Source organism: Ambystoma mexicanum, chromosome 10 (assembly GCF_040938575.1).
Source record: "Ambystoma mexicanum isolate Mex_15411 chromosome 10, UKY_AmexF1_1, whole genome shotgun sequence".
Lineage (NCBI taxonomy): Eukaryota > Metazoa > Chordata > Amphibia > Caudata > Ambystomatidae > Ambystoma > Ambystoma mexicanum.
The window spans coordinates 1293402555-1293418777 of NC_090932.1; the positions used below are offsets into that span (position 1 = coordinate 1293402555).

At 48.5% G+C, this 16223-nt stretch overlaps 1 protein-coding gene across 2 annotated transcripts in view; it reads right to left on the minus strand.

Annotated features, from left to right (window-relative positions):
- Positions 1-16223, minus strand: part of LOC138492254 (acyl-CoA dehydrogenase family member 11-like) — a 1439352-nt gene that overhangs the window by 1214123 nt on the left and 209006 nt on the right. The window lies entirely within an intron of this gene.

A 16223-nucleotide genomic window follows, 5' to 3' on the forward strand; every position in this document is an offset into this window, starting at 1 on the left:
TCTCCAATGCTTCCTTCTGCTGTCCCCACTTCTATTATTCTTGTCGGTTCTTCCTCAATTCTGAACAGTATTTCCCCCTTTTTCCATCCCTCCTCAATTTGTCTAGTTTCGCTCGACGCTCTAGACGTGCGTCCAGATTGTGTAGGGGCGCATGCTGTGCGTTCACATATGTCTTTTATTCTTGAGAGTTCATCTCTTGCCACTGTAAGCCTCGACTCTAAGTCACTCGTTAACTTCTCTATATCCACCCTCTGTGTGCCTCCCTGGGCGCGCTCTCTGGTGTTTTCGTATGGTGGGGGTGCAGTTGGCCTCTGTGGTGTGCTGGTCGACGGGGGAGGCACATAAATCGGGTCGCTATATCCTGCTGCAGGGGCTGGTTTAGGTAACATTGGGTACAACATAACCACCTCTGCAGGTTGTTCTGTGCTTACCTGTTCCTTTTCTTCTCGCGGGATCATTAGTGGATTGTCTGTGGTGGAGGGTAAATCAATATTTGGAGTTGGGGCTTTAGGTGGGGGTACTTCCTCAAACAATCTCCAGAGATCTAATATCTCCTTCCTATTCTGCCATTTTTTCCCCTTATACTTGAGGCGAATACATGTACATACCATATCAAGAACGCTTTTGTCAAAAGACCCTCCTTCTGGCCAAATCTGGGGCAACCCCTCCCCTTTCAATTCTGTTAACCACTGATCATGATATTTATTTATGCGTTCAGCATATCCTGGCAAGCTCTTACAAATGTGTGACAAGGGAGTTTCAGCCCCCATCCTCTAAATTGCTAGCGCTACCGCGTTCGCCTTCGTAACTTTTGATTAGGTGTAAATATGCGTATGTATACCTTTATGGCACAGACAAGAGCGGACCTCTCAAAATTATCACCCACTGTAATTCACTGAACAAATCTCTTCTCACTCACCATATCTCATCTCTTTCCCATTTCCAGGCACTCTTATGTGATCTCACTTGTAATTGATCAAGTACTGGTTATGGCCAGACTCTCTGACACCACCTCACGGCCACCTGCTCGTCTCTAACACTCGTACGGTGCGCGCACCCTTCACAATGCTTTCCACTCACACTTTTGTCTTTTTCCTCCCTTTCCTCCCTAGCCAGCTGTCCCTGTTTTCCTGCTAAGGTTACTGTGTTCACGTCTGTACGTGCCACTACTGAGTCCCCACCTTTTAAGATGTTCTACCCCCCTTTTTTTTTTTTTTTTTTTATTATTTTTTTTTTTATTCCCCAAGTCTAACTACTTTATACCCTTCTCATTTTCCCCCCCCCTACCCCGTGGAAATGGAAAAAAAGAAATAGAGAGAGAGAGCACAATCACTAAAAAATATTCCCGGTGTCTCCTTTTGCTAGACACCAATAACTTATTTCTCACTTCTTCATATATTCCCAGTACTAGTCTAGATAGTACTATGCGGCGCCGCCTTCCACCCCCTTTCGGAGCTAGGTTCCCGTCACTTCTACCACGTCACTTATTTCTTACTCCTAATGGCCATATGCAAAAGAGAGAATAAAGAGAGTTTCAAGACCCGTCTTTAGTAGACCCCCGCAATTCTCCTCCTCTACCTTTCCCCGTTCCTCTATTCCCAATTCCCCTTCTTTTCCCTTTGACGATCACTCGCACTCGGTACTCACGTGCCCGTCTTGAACCGATACTCTCCGAAACTGGGTCCGTCCAGGCGGCGTCACCGGTAACTCAACGGTCAGCCCCTGGCTCCGGCGAGCGGCACTCAAAGGGGATTTTTTTCCAATCGGGATCCCGTACCCTTTCTCATTGAGTGCGCACTTCTTATTGTGCCGGTCGCCGTTGGCGGGCGGCCTCCCGGAGACGGCTCGCCGTGCGTATCCCTTCTCGACCGGAGATTCTCGTGCCACAAGGGGGTCGTTAAGAAGGAGTTAGGAAAAACAGTTTGGGGATATCACGTCGGGGTCACCACTGAAAGGAAGCGCCCCCAATTCAGCACGATCCTCCCCGCAATGAGAGACAATAAAGGACTCTCCCTTAGTGGGAATAAGGCCAAGACAGAGTGCGGGTGAGCGTAAATGGGAGTTTATCCAAGAATAAGGCATGCAAAGAACTCTGCAACCTCCGAGAGCGCTCTGTCTGACAATAGCAAAGACAGGCGTATTTCTAATACAAAAAACGTCATCAGCACCTAAACACTATAGGGGGCACAAGTTAATTGGGATTGGGTGTCGTCGACTAACTATAGGTGTTGCTGCAGCGTGGTTGGTCTTGGCAAGACGACGTCACTGGTCAGCCTCGTGGGTTGGGTTGGGCCTGGCAGGCCGGCTTGAGGTCATCCGTGCGGTGTTGGTATGCTGGGGCAGCCTGTGACAATGACGAATACCTTCCCTGTCTCATTTGCCCTAGGCCATGCACCTTGCGGTTATTCAGAAAATGACATTTACGTTCACTAATAAATCGCTCTGTAGCTTATCTTATAAAATAAACGCAACACATGAGGAATGCACCTCGTGAGAGGTCTGGTGGTTATCGGTTGGGGTGAGATTTACCTGTGTCCTATTGACCGGTATTTTAGGTCGCAGGACGGGGCTCTGGGGCCTGGGCCGAATGATACATGTCTGTCTGCTGCGTTAGAAGTTATTATATAGATGGGTCTCTGTGTCTTGTCTCAATGATGGGGGTCGTCCTTACACGGGGTCAGGATTCTTGGGGGGTTCGTGGGATTTATGAAAGGGTGCTGGTAGATCAGTGGGTTCATCCGTGGGTTTATTACCGTGCTGTAAATAACACAGGTGGTGGGCTGTGGCCTTGGTTGCGGCGCCGGGGCCTCTGACTCTCTGAAGTAACGCCAGCTTGGTTGGGGGAGGTGAGGGAGCGCGGCACAAGTCTTAGCTTTTTTATCTGGCAGGCTTGGTAGGGTGGGAGAGGGAATGGCCTTGCATATCCACAAAGGTATTTTCCTCGTGCGTTGCTGATCAGTGAATGCAGAAGTTTTATACTGTTCTGCCTTATTGTGACGTTATTTAGACACACATATATATTTCAATTTCGTTACACATTTCTTTAAGACAGTCGGTTCCAGTACCTTTTCATTACCTAACATTACGTTCACTACATTGTGTGCGTATTGTATGTACATTAGACGTTATACGAGGGATATCTAGGTTATGGCCTACAGAGATTGATGCTCGCCGCTTTGGGTGATTCAGAAAACATATATGAGTTCCAGTTTCTACATACTATGGAAAAACACTTTTACAGATAGAGGTTATACGTTTGGTCAACATCTTTCTCCGTGGTTATAGCAGCACTAGTCCAGACCTGGAGGGATATCATATAACGTTACATTTTTATGGCTTATTCACATTTTAAACAGAGGTAGTTCATTAATACCAATACTTGAATTGTTTTCTACCTTCTTCAGATAGTGATGCTTCAGCTTTTTTCCTCGCTACCCCGGCCTTGCGGTCCGGGTCATACGGGGTGCAATATCACATTGTTACTACTATAATGTTGCCGTGTTGGCGTCTCGGGTTTAGTTCATCTCCGACTTTCTCATGGGAACGCGCTCGCAGCGGATCTGCCAGGGCTGCTGAGGCGGCAGAGATGCATGAAAGGCCCTCCAAAGGTGGGGGCCTCTTTATAGTGTGCTGAACTCACGCCATGTTTGCTAGACAAGATGGCGTCTAGGCCTAACTAAATGCAAGCAAAAGGATACGTGTGGGCAATGTCGTCGGCGGGTGAATCCTCCTCCACCTGGGCCCGGGTGGCATGAGGGGGCGCCCACCGAGTCATGGTCCTCACCTGGGGAGAAAGCTGTAGGTGAGGAGGGCCTCGCGGCCAGTCCTCCCCTACACACTGCACGTCCGCATAGCTGGCCAATAGCGTGGTGTTATTGGCTATACGGGTGGTAAACGCAGCAGCAGTTATTCTCTTCCCCAGTGCATAAAGTCTCTTGGATTCCTTATCGGGTGGTGCCTCTCCTGTAGACCGGGGAACACCAGCCAGTTTTCTAGTGGTGGTAACCACTAACGAATCTGGAATGGCATGACCCTTGATATAGGTAGGGTTGGTCGGAAAAGACAAACAGTTCCTCCACCCTAGGGTTTACCGCCCTGGTCTGGGCCAGTGTCAACAGTGAAGGTGCCAACCTCCTCTTGATTGAGTTAAACAAGGGGATGGCCTGGCTGGCCGGAGGTTTTTCTTTGAGTATATCCTCCACGAAATCAAAATCTGGTAGGGCCTCTTGAGTGGCGATCTGAAAATGGTCAGCCGCCTTCTTCAAGATGGCGTTGAACGCCATCTGATTGTCCACTGGGGAGGCTTGTCGAACCCGAGTGGATGCCATGGCCACAGGGCAAGAACCATCAGCTCCACTACATAAAGGGTCCAGTTGGACCCAGTCCTGGCGCCTTTGGCGCCAGGCTCATGAGAAAGTGTGCTCTGCACACTTCTATTCTGGTGCACATGCTATTTTCTCCCCTGCAGGGCCTCCACATACCTCCAGACCGGGCGTGGCCATAAGAGTGCATTGGGCTGCACATGCAGCATCTTCTGGGAGTGGCAGGGTGGGGCCACAAGTCAGAACAAATGGGCGTGGCTGGGACCAGGCTTTTTAAGCCTGCCCCGCCCGCATGCAGGCACTTTGCGTTAGTCTGCTTATAGCAGCGTAACGCTCACCGCCGTCTGAAGCACAATCTTACCGGATTGCAGCAATAACCATCGCCTGAAGCGCATCCTTACCCGATTCCAGCAGCAGCCGGAGTGCATCCTTACCTGATTCCAGTAGTAACCGCAGTCGAGGCGTATCCTTACCCGATTCAGGCTCGCTCCCAGCCTCACCACTTACTCGGGAGGCCATTTCCGACCAGCATCATCATGGATCCAGGCATCCTTCACCCGCCGGCAGATCTTTGTATAACAGCATTCCAGTCGAACTTCACCAGGCCATCCCTGCAAGAGAAAAGGACAAAGAAGGCTAGAAAAACTATAAAGACATTACGCTAAGGTCACGCTCAAACCAATCCTCGCGCTTGACCTAAAAACCAAACTTACCACCTATTGGGACATCATGAACTCCCTTTTTCTCCATTGGGGCTCGCTTCTTGCACCTCAATTCCACTGGGCCTCATATCACCTATTGGGGAGAAGGAAAGAGATTACAAGAGATACGGACAATGATCAAGGAAAAAGACATTAGAAAGGAATATGGACAATAATCATTATCATAGGATACTTACCTTTAAAGTGGTTCAGCCACAGCCGGTCTGGGCTGCCACACCCATGGACCAGTGAAGAAACTCGGTCTATCGAAAAGCGCCCCTGAAGGGAGACGCAGGACGGAGAGCTTGCCATCATAATTTAACAGGTGAGACTATACGGGTAGGCGCATGCTCACCACATTCTGGGAAGAAGGGTTTGAGGGAGACCACAGCAATATCATACCATTCTCACGGCCTCTTGCATTCTGACAGGGGCAGTATTAACAACCAGCGCAGTCCACAGCAAAGGAACAGGGGAAGAAGCCTGACCAAGGGGAGCCACTTCCAGGAAGGGCTGCAACCGTGCCCAAACATCCCCGCAGATACCAGTTGAGTGTAACAGTTGGGGGGTGTGTAAGCACAGGACATCAGGGTCCTGGGTGAGAGTAGGGGGTGTCCAGGGCTGAGGATCAAACTGTCCTCCCCATTGTCCATAAGACCGGTCTGATCATCCACATTGTAGTTTTCCAGAAAGGTGCCATCTTCATCCTGATCATAAGTATTCATAACATCCTCATCTGTGAGGACACAAGTAAACTCTTCATGTGGATCCACCTCCTCCAAGGTCCTTCGAAACTTAGATACAGGGGTAGAAGGAAAGTCTGAGGTCTCTTGGGGGCAAGGGCCTTAGAATAGGAGACACGTTTTTCTAATCTGTCCATAAATCCCTCAGATTTCGCTCTGGTCCATGAGGATGAACCAGAGAGGTCCAGGGGAGAAAAGGGTCCATCTTCCTCCCTGTGGCATCGAGATCTTTCCCCTAATGTGCCTGACAAAGGCACAGGACTCAACGTAGACCTGGCGGGGTTCAGGGTGCTGTGGCATATCTTTGTACACGTCTCTCGGCCGTTCTTTGTGTTTCACCGCCTCCTTCGACCACTTCAGTCTAACTGCAGAAGTAATCCTAGCGATGCTGTCGGCAATGGTGGGAGAATCTGGGCGGTCTACCGGCTGAACAGAGGATTTCGCCACCACCAGGACAACCAGAGGCTGAGCAGAAGATTGACACCACAGGTTGAATCGGGGGCTGAGCGATGCATTTTGCCGCCACCCGGCGCTTAAGCGGCGTCTGCGCGTCCTCCTGTAGCACTTAGACGCTGTGCCTTTTAGTGTTGGCGCCCTTGACCTTGGATTGCCCAGTCGCAGGCCGCGACTGCAGTTGCGGGGAAGGCAGCCGATCAGAGGATCCCGTCGAAGATAGACTGTTCCGTTGGCGCTTTGGTATGCATTTGAAACAGTTGCCGAAGCAGAACCTTGGGTTGTGTGTTTGTGAATTTGTGCGATGCTGTCGCCGAATGTTTTCCCCGTAGCGTGACTCGCATCATGCCTGGTGGGGTCAGGGACAGGCTTCTTGGACTGAGAGTGGTCCGCAGTTAGGTCAATGGCTTCTGACACAGAGGCCTGGTCATTGCTAGTTCCCCCATCACTTTCTGCGGTTACAACATCGGGGGAGAACATTCGGCCTGTGACATGCTGTAGGCCGCCCACCGCTTTAAGCAGCACTCCCCTTAAGTCTCTTAGGACGCAGGAGTCTACAGGCTGCGCAACTCGCTTCTTTGTGGTCGAGGGGCAGACAATTGTTGCACTGAGTGCTCATCCTTCCAAGGATATTAGGCCCTGCACGAGGGACAAAACCTAAATGGCATCTTTTCCATGGCGAAAGACAATTAGAGCGATGACAAAACGCAGGGAGCATAGGTGGTGAAAGAGGAAAGGCATACCTGTAAAGGATATGTCCACCCAGACCCCATTCTCCCTACTGTGTACGGCAGCGCCGCCGGGATCAACAGGCGTCAAAAGTCTGACTGTTGAATCATGTGAAACAACGCCGAAGACTGTTTGAAGTGACTTAATGGGAAGAACGACAAAATTGATTATAATGACAATAACGCTATCTGCATGTAAGAGCTCTACATTAGGGCGACCAGTAATCTGGGTGGAAAAAAACAATCTGAGTGACCTTGGCACGTGAGGTATTTTGGGTACCCTACACATCACGTTAGGGCTAGTGTTACGGACACGCCTATGCGGACGTCCCCTTTCGATCCTCGAAAGACAAGATGCAATACTCTGCGGTTACCACTGGATGTCAGACCATATGCACAGCATGCAATTCGAAGCAGATTAACCAGCATCAGAACTTCATTTATGTAAAGACAAGAATAGTGGGGCAAGAATGCATCCCTGCCTCACTCCTCTCCACACTAAAGGGCTTGTTTCTTCTCCCCCATGCCTCAACGTACAACACCCTCATTAGTGGAATACAGCTCTCAAATGACTAATTTAATGGGTTGGGATACCCCTCTTAAACAAGGCCTCCAAAAGTGGACTCCTTGGGACTGCATCAAATGCTGTCTTAAGGTCAACAAAAACCATGCACACCTTAACTTTGTTTATGACTAGGTTTCTGACACAGCTTTCAAAAAAGGAGCCAGAGTCACCTCGTCTACAGCCTCTCAGTTCAGCCCACTCCGCCTTGAAGAATGCATCCTTCATAGATTATCAATTAATTTGTTATTGGCTCCAAGCACATAAATGCAATTCTTGTCTACCTGTCAATTCCCTGAGAGGCACTGAATTGATTTTCTTTTGACAATTCTGCAGTCCTCAAACCAGCCGTCTTGCTTCAATACTTTTGTTTTATTTTATTTATTGTGCGGGCTAGCTTCAACAAGTGAAACTTTACACACATCAGTAAGAAAACATTAAATCGGTAAATAAAACAAAAAGCGAATAAAACATGTATGCAATACAGATCCTAAAATTTCATACTATTAAAATAATTTTACAGGGTCGATCTCTATACCTTTTAGAAATGTCATCATAGTAATCACCAATTGATCAGTTGGCTCAGACATTTCCACCACAGTCTTTCCCATGTAAACAAAGGTCTGGATTAAAAAAAAAATAAAAAAAAAAAAAATTGCTCAAACATTTCATTTAGCTGTTTAGCGAGAGCTCGACATTCAATAATTACATGCTTAATGGTTTTGTTATAATTCTGGCATAGGCGGCATACCCTTAGTTCCTTTGTCGATCTGTTCCTTGCACCTAGGCCATTGTTAGTTTTAACTTTACTCGTAGCCAAAACTCCCTTGTCTGTTTAGATATCTTTCGAGAGATTTCTGAATTTGATTGTATGATTCGATGTCCCAAGAGAAGTGAGAAAAGATTGCATAAGTCGCGAGATGGTGCCCATTAGCAATGAAGGCATTTTCAAATAATTTCACCTTAACCTTGGCAAATCTTCCAACGATATTCCATTTGTTTCCAGCGTGGCTAAAACACCTTGCATCCAAGAATTTAGAGAGGATTAAAAAGAGTGTTAAGGTGCACAAAAACAGAAAAAGCAGGAGGGAAGAAAATACTTCTAGCTAGTAAGATTCTGCACCAAGTAACCAACATTTTTGAGCAGAACAAGATATGGCGTAGGGCAGCCATTGGAGTACCTATTGGGAGTGCCAGCACTCGCTTCCATATGAATGACTCAAGCCTTAGCCACAGTAACCCCTCTTTTCGCATCTCCGGTCCGTAGATCAATTTTGGAACCAAGATTTGGTTGTACATTTTCACAACTGGGAGAAACGACCATATTTCCTATCCAAAACATGCAATTTTGTTGCTGCTGCAATAGCTTCAAACTTAAGAGCCTGATCGCTAAACCAAGAGACTTTATTTGCTTTCAAGACCACACCAAGGTATTTAAAATTAAAATCACTTCCAATCTAGAACTACTTATGTACCACACCGGGTGAGGCCTACGTACAAGTGATGCCCCGATTTATAACAAGTATCTTAGATTTTGGCACATTTATGTCCGAGCCCAGATCCCCAAAATAATCAACCACAAAATGTAAAGACCTTTGGCGGCCTATTGAGCTACTGTCATAAGGACATCCTTAAAGAACCCAATCTAGGGGATTAGACAACACATGCTAGGGCCATCCCTAAGCCAAGAATATAAAGAATAAATAAAAAGGGTGCCAACACAAACCCCTGCCATAAACCCTGCTCAACAATAATCCAGCCCGAGAAAGATCCAGTTGATCCCGATTCTAATATCGGTGTGTAGGTGTTCCAGTATTTTAACCAGGGCTTTAGGGCACTTCCATTCTCTTAGCATCGCCCACAACCTGGAGCGATCAACACAATCAAAAGCCTTGGCAACATCCAGGAAGGCCAGATACAAAGTACATTTCTTCTCAATAGTTTGGTTAGTCAAAAGCTTGATCAGAAAGCAATTCAAGGATGTACTAGTTCACTTACGGGAGTCTGAGAGGTGAAGATTGAATCTAACAAAGCTTTCGGCCCATTGTTCTAGGGCCCTCAATATGCACTGTGAGAAGACCTTATAGGAGGCGTTTAAAAGGGAGATTGGGCGGTAGTTTGCAGGTTCCGGCCCATCTCCCTTCCTGAAGATCACAACTACTGTTACCTTCTTGAAAAGTCTGGGGAAATTGATAAGTAGCAAGGATTTTCTGGAAAAGAACTAAGGGGACCGTTGCCTATAGCTGCAGAGCAAATTTGAAGGTAAGGTTGGATATGCCGTTAGGCCCTGGTGCATTGGCAGACTTAGCCCTTTTTAAAGCCAACAAAATACTCCCAATATCAATGTCCAAGAGCTCCAAAGATAGGGGCCCATTAAGGATGCTGCTGCACTGTATTTAAGAGATGACCGCCGAGGATGGAGCAGCATACAATTTCTCAAAATAGAACTTCCAAATTGAGCCAGAGATAGGCTGTAAAATCAGGACAGATTGCACATCCCCCCTCTTATTAGCTTCCAGAAACATGAGGAGTCCTTGTTGGCAAGAGCAGACAACATATGCTTGGCGTCTCTTTGAAACAATATGTGCCTAAAACCCCTCACCCAGTTTCTGTAGGCTAACTTTAGTATCCTGATGATAAAAGAGAGATTAGGCAAGCAAGGACGCTGGGTGAAACTTGAACGTCTACGTTGCTTCTTCCTAGAATCGATCATGATATTATATTTATGAGCTAGAGGCACACCTCAAGGACCAATCTTGTTGTTTTACAGAAATGAGCCCTCGAAGCAGAAACTGCACATGAGAAACAAAAGACTGAGGCGGAATCGAGGAGAACACCATCAGTCAAATCCTGACCAACTTTAATATTAAAGCAAGTAGCTATTTTAGGTTGCCACAAAATTACATGATCTCTAGGTCCAACCTCAATTGGAACCAAGTCATATGATATGATAGTTTATTTATATAGCGCCTATACACAATGTGTTTCAATATGACCTTGAAATAGGGACACAGAACCCTCTCAATCAAAACAACGATTGGCAGTGATCACTGCACTCATTGGCCGCTATTTCAAAATAATCAAAGCTAGGAAAAAGAAAACTAGACCAAAATACATAGTGTAGGGTAGTGCTATTTAAGCCATTTGTCAATGTGAAATTTGGAGACATGTCCCTTTTGACATTGCCGTTAAGAATCTTTAAGTCACAAGCTTCAAAAACAGACCGAAATTGAAGCCCTCGAGCTCTTGATGAACTAGAGTGCATACCGGAAGGTCCCCCTCATACCAATAACCATCCAAGCACTCTGAATTGAAATCTCTAATAATAATAATAATAATACACGCATAAGTGGCGTGGATGTGAAGTGAATTCCTGCACACGGAGCGGAATAGGTGGCAGGCGGACCCCCCATCGGATCCCCACCGGGGACCCTAGTGCCCGTGGGACGGGCGGAAGATCCTACTGAGGCCACGCGAGACACACAGGAGATCGGCGAGAGGGAGGGGCACTGCCGCGGAGGAAAGGAGCAGCAGAGACAGGTGAGAGCACGAGCAAGGCTTCCCTCCCTCTACCAACCCCACATAAGAGCACCTCTTCCTGGACACCTGTCCCCGGTCATACGCACGACACAGGCGCGACAGCTGCCCCCCCACACCGCCCCCAGCATCTGCCAAACAGCATAGCACGGAAGGGAGGTGCCACTCCAAGGGGGGGTGTAAACGGACCCCAAAAACAACGCCGAGCAAGCCGCATAGAGGAAGAGCGATCGGGAGAGACAGTGCACTCTCCACACAGCTAATCAACGCCACGAATCAGTCGTTCTGCGGCCCCCAACCACATGCAATAGGTGGATGAAGTGAACCCTCCCTGATCAATCCCATAACCTGAGACGCCACGGGGTGATACGGCAGGCGCCGCACCACAACCCCTCAAGAGACGCCTGGAGTCATAACTGGACTCCCATCATCAGGGAAAATGTCTAGGGCGAAAGGTAAGGGGGGGCGCATCTCAAGCGACGACGCAGCCACCCAGACAAGACTCCAATTTACTCCATATGTGGTTGTCGGAGGCCACAGCATCCTCAAGGGACCGATCGACAGAAGAAGCCTCAACGGTTATCACACCCCCGAACCAGTGCAATCTCCCCCCGTCAAAAGATGACATGCATGCCTGGTTCGTGGAGTTGCAAGACAAGTTCATGACAACAGTGCAAGACCAATTTACCTCAATGAGGAACGATATGAGTCAGGCAGTCCAGGAATTGAAATTAGATGTAGCCAAGCGGGAGGAAAGAACAGACACCATTGAGAGAATAGTGCAAAATGTTGAAGACGAAGCTAGACAAAACAGCGAAACGCAGGAACACCTAGTTCGGTTAACCCATAATCTAGAAATCCAGTGTGAAGACTTGGAAAACTGCTCCCGCAGATCCAATATCCGCATTAAGTACATGCCCGAGTCAGTGCTGGATAAGGACCTCAAGACCGCGGTTCAAGAAGTATTCAGAGATATATTAGAGGAGCAAGAAGCTGCGAACATTGGAATCGACAGAGTACACCGGGTGGGGCCGAGAAGAACAGGCGCCCCAAGGGGAAAGACCAAGGGACGTACTAGCGGCTCTCTCATTTTACCCGCAGAAGGAGCAGATCCTACGAAGAGCGAGGCAAATGGATCACATTAAGATGAACGGGGCGGACATTCAGTTATATCAGGATCTGGCATCAGCGACACTATTGAAGAGGAGGGAGATGGCCCCACTGGTGAGGGAGCTGGTGGCGAAGGAGATAAGATATAAGTGGACATTCCCTTTTGGCCTTCTGTTCGAGTGGGAGGGCAAACAGAGAAGAGTGACCACCAGTGAGGAAGGACTTTGTATAATGGGCCTGCAAATGGAGGAGGTCGACCCGAGGGGAGCCAGAACCAAGGGGGAGCTGCAAAAGAGGCCGAGAGGATTGGACACTGTGTGGAAAAAAAAGAAACCGAATGGGGGTGGGCTCTCAGGGCAACCCGAAGGGGAGTAGAAGAAATACTCCGACACAAATTGTCAGCTCAATCCAAGTAAGGGATAGGCGGGAATAGACTAAGATGAGTAATCTCGGAATATCAGAGGTACAGCGGCCTGGCGGGGGTCCAGGAAGGGACTCTATCCTGGTCTGAGGATGAAGCGGGGTTTAGGACTCCCCGCAAAGTTAATCCCGAGCCAAGTGAGGGCAAGGAGCGATGGGCGCAATGCCCTAGCAACCTTAGGTGCCTGGGCCCTCCTCGGGATGAAAGTTGAGTTCATGTTAACTGTTAGGGGGTTGTTGGGGAGTTTGGGGGGGGATTATGGGAGAGGGGAACCCCGGAAGAGAGACGGGATCACAACAAGCGGGAAGGTCAGCAGCAACGATAGACTGAATATGGGGAAGTTCAGATTCTTCTCACTAAACGTGAGAGGGCTGAATTCACCGGCGAAAAGCAAAAAAGTGGAGGCTCTCCTAAGGAGGGCGAAGGCGGATATTCTGTTACTCCAGGAGACACATAAAAGCCCAGGATAGACAGAAGGTAAACCTCAGAGGGTACACGGGCTGGGCACAGGCGAACGCTGGGGAAAAGAGAGCGGGAGTGATGATAGCCGCTAAAAAGGGACTGGCGGCAACTCCCACAGATTCTCAGGTAGACAGGGAAGGAAGGTACGCATTTGCAAATGTCATACTCGGGGGGTCTCCGGCTAACCCTAGCGACAATATACGCACCAAACACAGGGCAAGACGGCTTCCTCCGTGACACACTGGAGAAACTAGAGGGGTTTGCGAAAGGGGAGGTAATTTTGGGAGGAGACTTAAACATGGCATGGCAACCTAGAGTGGGATAGGAGTGCGGGAGGTTCTCAAGGTCATGGGGCCCCATCAAAACAAATCAAACAGAAGATGGAGCAGTTGGCACTGGGCGACACCTGGAGGGAACTGAAGGGTCAGGCAAGTGGGTTTACGTACTACTCACATGTGCACAACACAATATCGAGAATAGCTTATTTCTGGGTGTCGGTGGGACTGATAGGGAAGATACAAGGATTGGAAACGGACTCTAGTGCATTGTCAGACCATGCCCCGCTGTGGTTGGACATCCAGACTCCCGAAAGGGAAGGAGGCCTCTGGAGGTGGAGACTGCCGCCGGATATTCTTTAGGACCAGGTGATGGGACAAGCTATAGGAGACAAAATCAAAGAATTCTTTGAAATGAATGACACAGGAGAAGTACCACTAGGGACCATATGGGAAGCCTTCAAGGCAGTGATCCGGGGTCACTTTATAGCATTAAAGGCCACTAAGGATACTGTAACGCTCACCTGATTCTCGCAGAGGCGCCGGTCTTGACTGGGCGACTACCGTATCTTCAAAGGTGATGTGTAGCACCCGGTTGGCTCTTTGGGCTGGACCTCTGTGCACTGTATGCCTGACGTGTAGAGTAAGATGTCTGCAGATAGAAAATATGGGGTTAATGAACTGGGGTTATTGGGGTGTCCCTATCTCTTTCCTCTTCTCCTCTCCTGTAGACCCCCAAAGGTTAACGCTCTCACCTTAGGTAAGTGAATGCCGAGCTCTCCATCTGCCTCGGGGCAGGGTGCTGTAACCAGTTTCTTCACTGGATATGTAGCGCAGGCCTCTTGACTTCAGAGGACTGCTGTCCGTCGTTTACTGCACGAACGGTAAGTTTCGAGTCATTCAAATGTCTTTAAAGTCTTTAGTAATGATGTCTCTTGTTTTGCAGGGTTCCGGCGATGGCGGATGACGGGCTGAAGTGAGTTGAAGATGGAGCCCGTGTGATGAATAGAAGCGCCTGGAAGCACGTAAGTAAGCGCTTGTTGCCTGCTTCACTATGCGCTCTAACTATCTTTTTATTTTGCAGGTACGAGCTCGGAGCGGCTGCAGGGTGCCGGAATACCCACTGGATTAGATGTGGAAAGGAGTAATGGCACGTGAGTATTAAAGTTCCCCAATGTCTTTAAACGCACCTTGTTTTGTCTTTCAGATGCGGGATGCAGCGCCGAAGGCCTCCGGAGCGTGCGAAGAGTTGGTAAACTTTTGTCTTTCAGATGCCGGAATGCTAACCTGTTCTTTCTTGTCTTTATAGGTGTTGCTGAAGACTGGATTCAGGATGGTAAGCCTTTGCCTTTCAGATGCCGGAATGCTAACCTGTTCTTTCTTGTCTTTATAGGTGTTGCTGAAGACTGGATTCAGGATGGTAAGCCTTTTTCCTTAGGCCCAGGACCGGATGCAGAAGACACGATGAGCGTTCTGCTGCAGAGGTTGCAGAATAACGCAAAGCAAGATTCATCCACCGGGTGTGGTTTAAATAGCCTCCTGTAGTGCTTAGGTGTCTCCTTCCACAGCCACGCCTAAGTAAGAAAAGAGTTCCTGGTAAGAAAAGAGTTCCTGCCTTCCAGAAGAGTTCCAGTGTTCTGAATCTAGGGAGTGGCTCCAGCCCCACCCAACAGGAAAAGTAGTTCCAAACAGAAGAGGATCAGAGGCTCAACTGGCAGGCAAATAAGCAGCATGGTCTGCTGAAGGTAAGTCCACCCAAGCATTATGAGCCCGGCGCTTCCAGCGCTGGGACTGGGCATATTTATGAGCCTGGTGCCACTGGCGCCAGGACTGGGTCCAAAAGGTCCCAATTGGGACTGGTTGGCACTCGGAACCTGGGTTATGGATCTGCTTCCAAGGGAGTTGGGAAAACCCTGACCTTTTGGAAGCAGAGATCATGACAGTACCCCCCCTCAAGGCCCCTCCCAAACCGGGCTTCTCCGGGGGTTTTGGCTTGTCAGGAAATGTTCGGTGAAATCTTTTGATTAGGCGAGGAGCGTGGACATATTCAGCAGGTTCCCAGGATCTCTCTTGGGGGCCGTAGCCTTTCCAGTCAATTAGGTAGAATAGTTTAGATTTGGAGATCTTGGAGTCCAGAATGCTTTTGACTTCAAACTCGAGTTCTCCATCCACTAGGATAGGTTTTGGAGATTTGGTTAGTCGGGTTTGAGGTTGCACGGGTTTTAATAGAGAGACGTGGAAGACCGGATGTATCTTCATGTGCGGGGGCAAGTCCAACTTGACCGCTACTGGGTTTACTATGGTAGTGATGGAATAGGGACCAAGGTATCTTGGGTTGAATGTGCGTGGCCCCTTTAGAGATAGATATTTGGTGGATAACCAGACTTGATCCCCTACTTGATAGTGAGGGGCTTCCTTCCGATGTGGATCTGCTCCTTTCTTGTATTGTTCTTTAGCCCTTTGAAGGTGAGAAACAGCTTCCTTAAAGGCTTGGGTGATTGTAGAATGCAGGTAGTCTACTGCTGGTGTTTCAAGATCTTGGAGGGGATCCAACTCCGAGGTTCGAGGGTGACTGCCGTACAAAAGAAAAAACGGGGTTTTCCCAGTTCCCGAATGGACAGAGTTATTGTAGGCATACTCGGCTATCCAAAGGATATCTTTCCAAGTTTTTTCAGTTTGTTGCAGCATGCAGCGTAAATACTGTTCCAGAGTTTGATTGGTCCTCTCGGTTTGTCCGTCGGTCTGAGGGTGGTGACTGGTCGATAGTCTCACATCAATTTGAGCCGACCGACAGCAACTTCGCCAAAAATGAGAAATAAATTGACTACCTCGATCCGAAATTAGAACCGAAGGAAAACCGTGCAGTCGGAAGATGTTTTCGAGAAATTCTCGGGCCAGAGTTGCTGCTG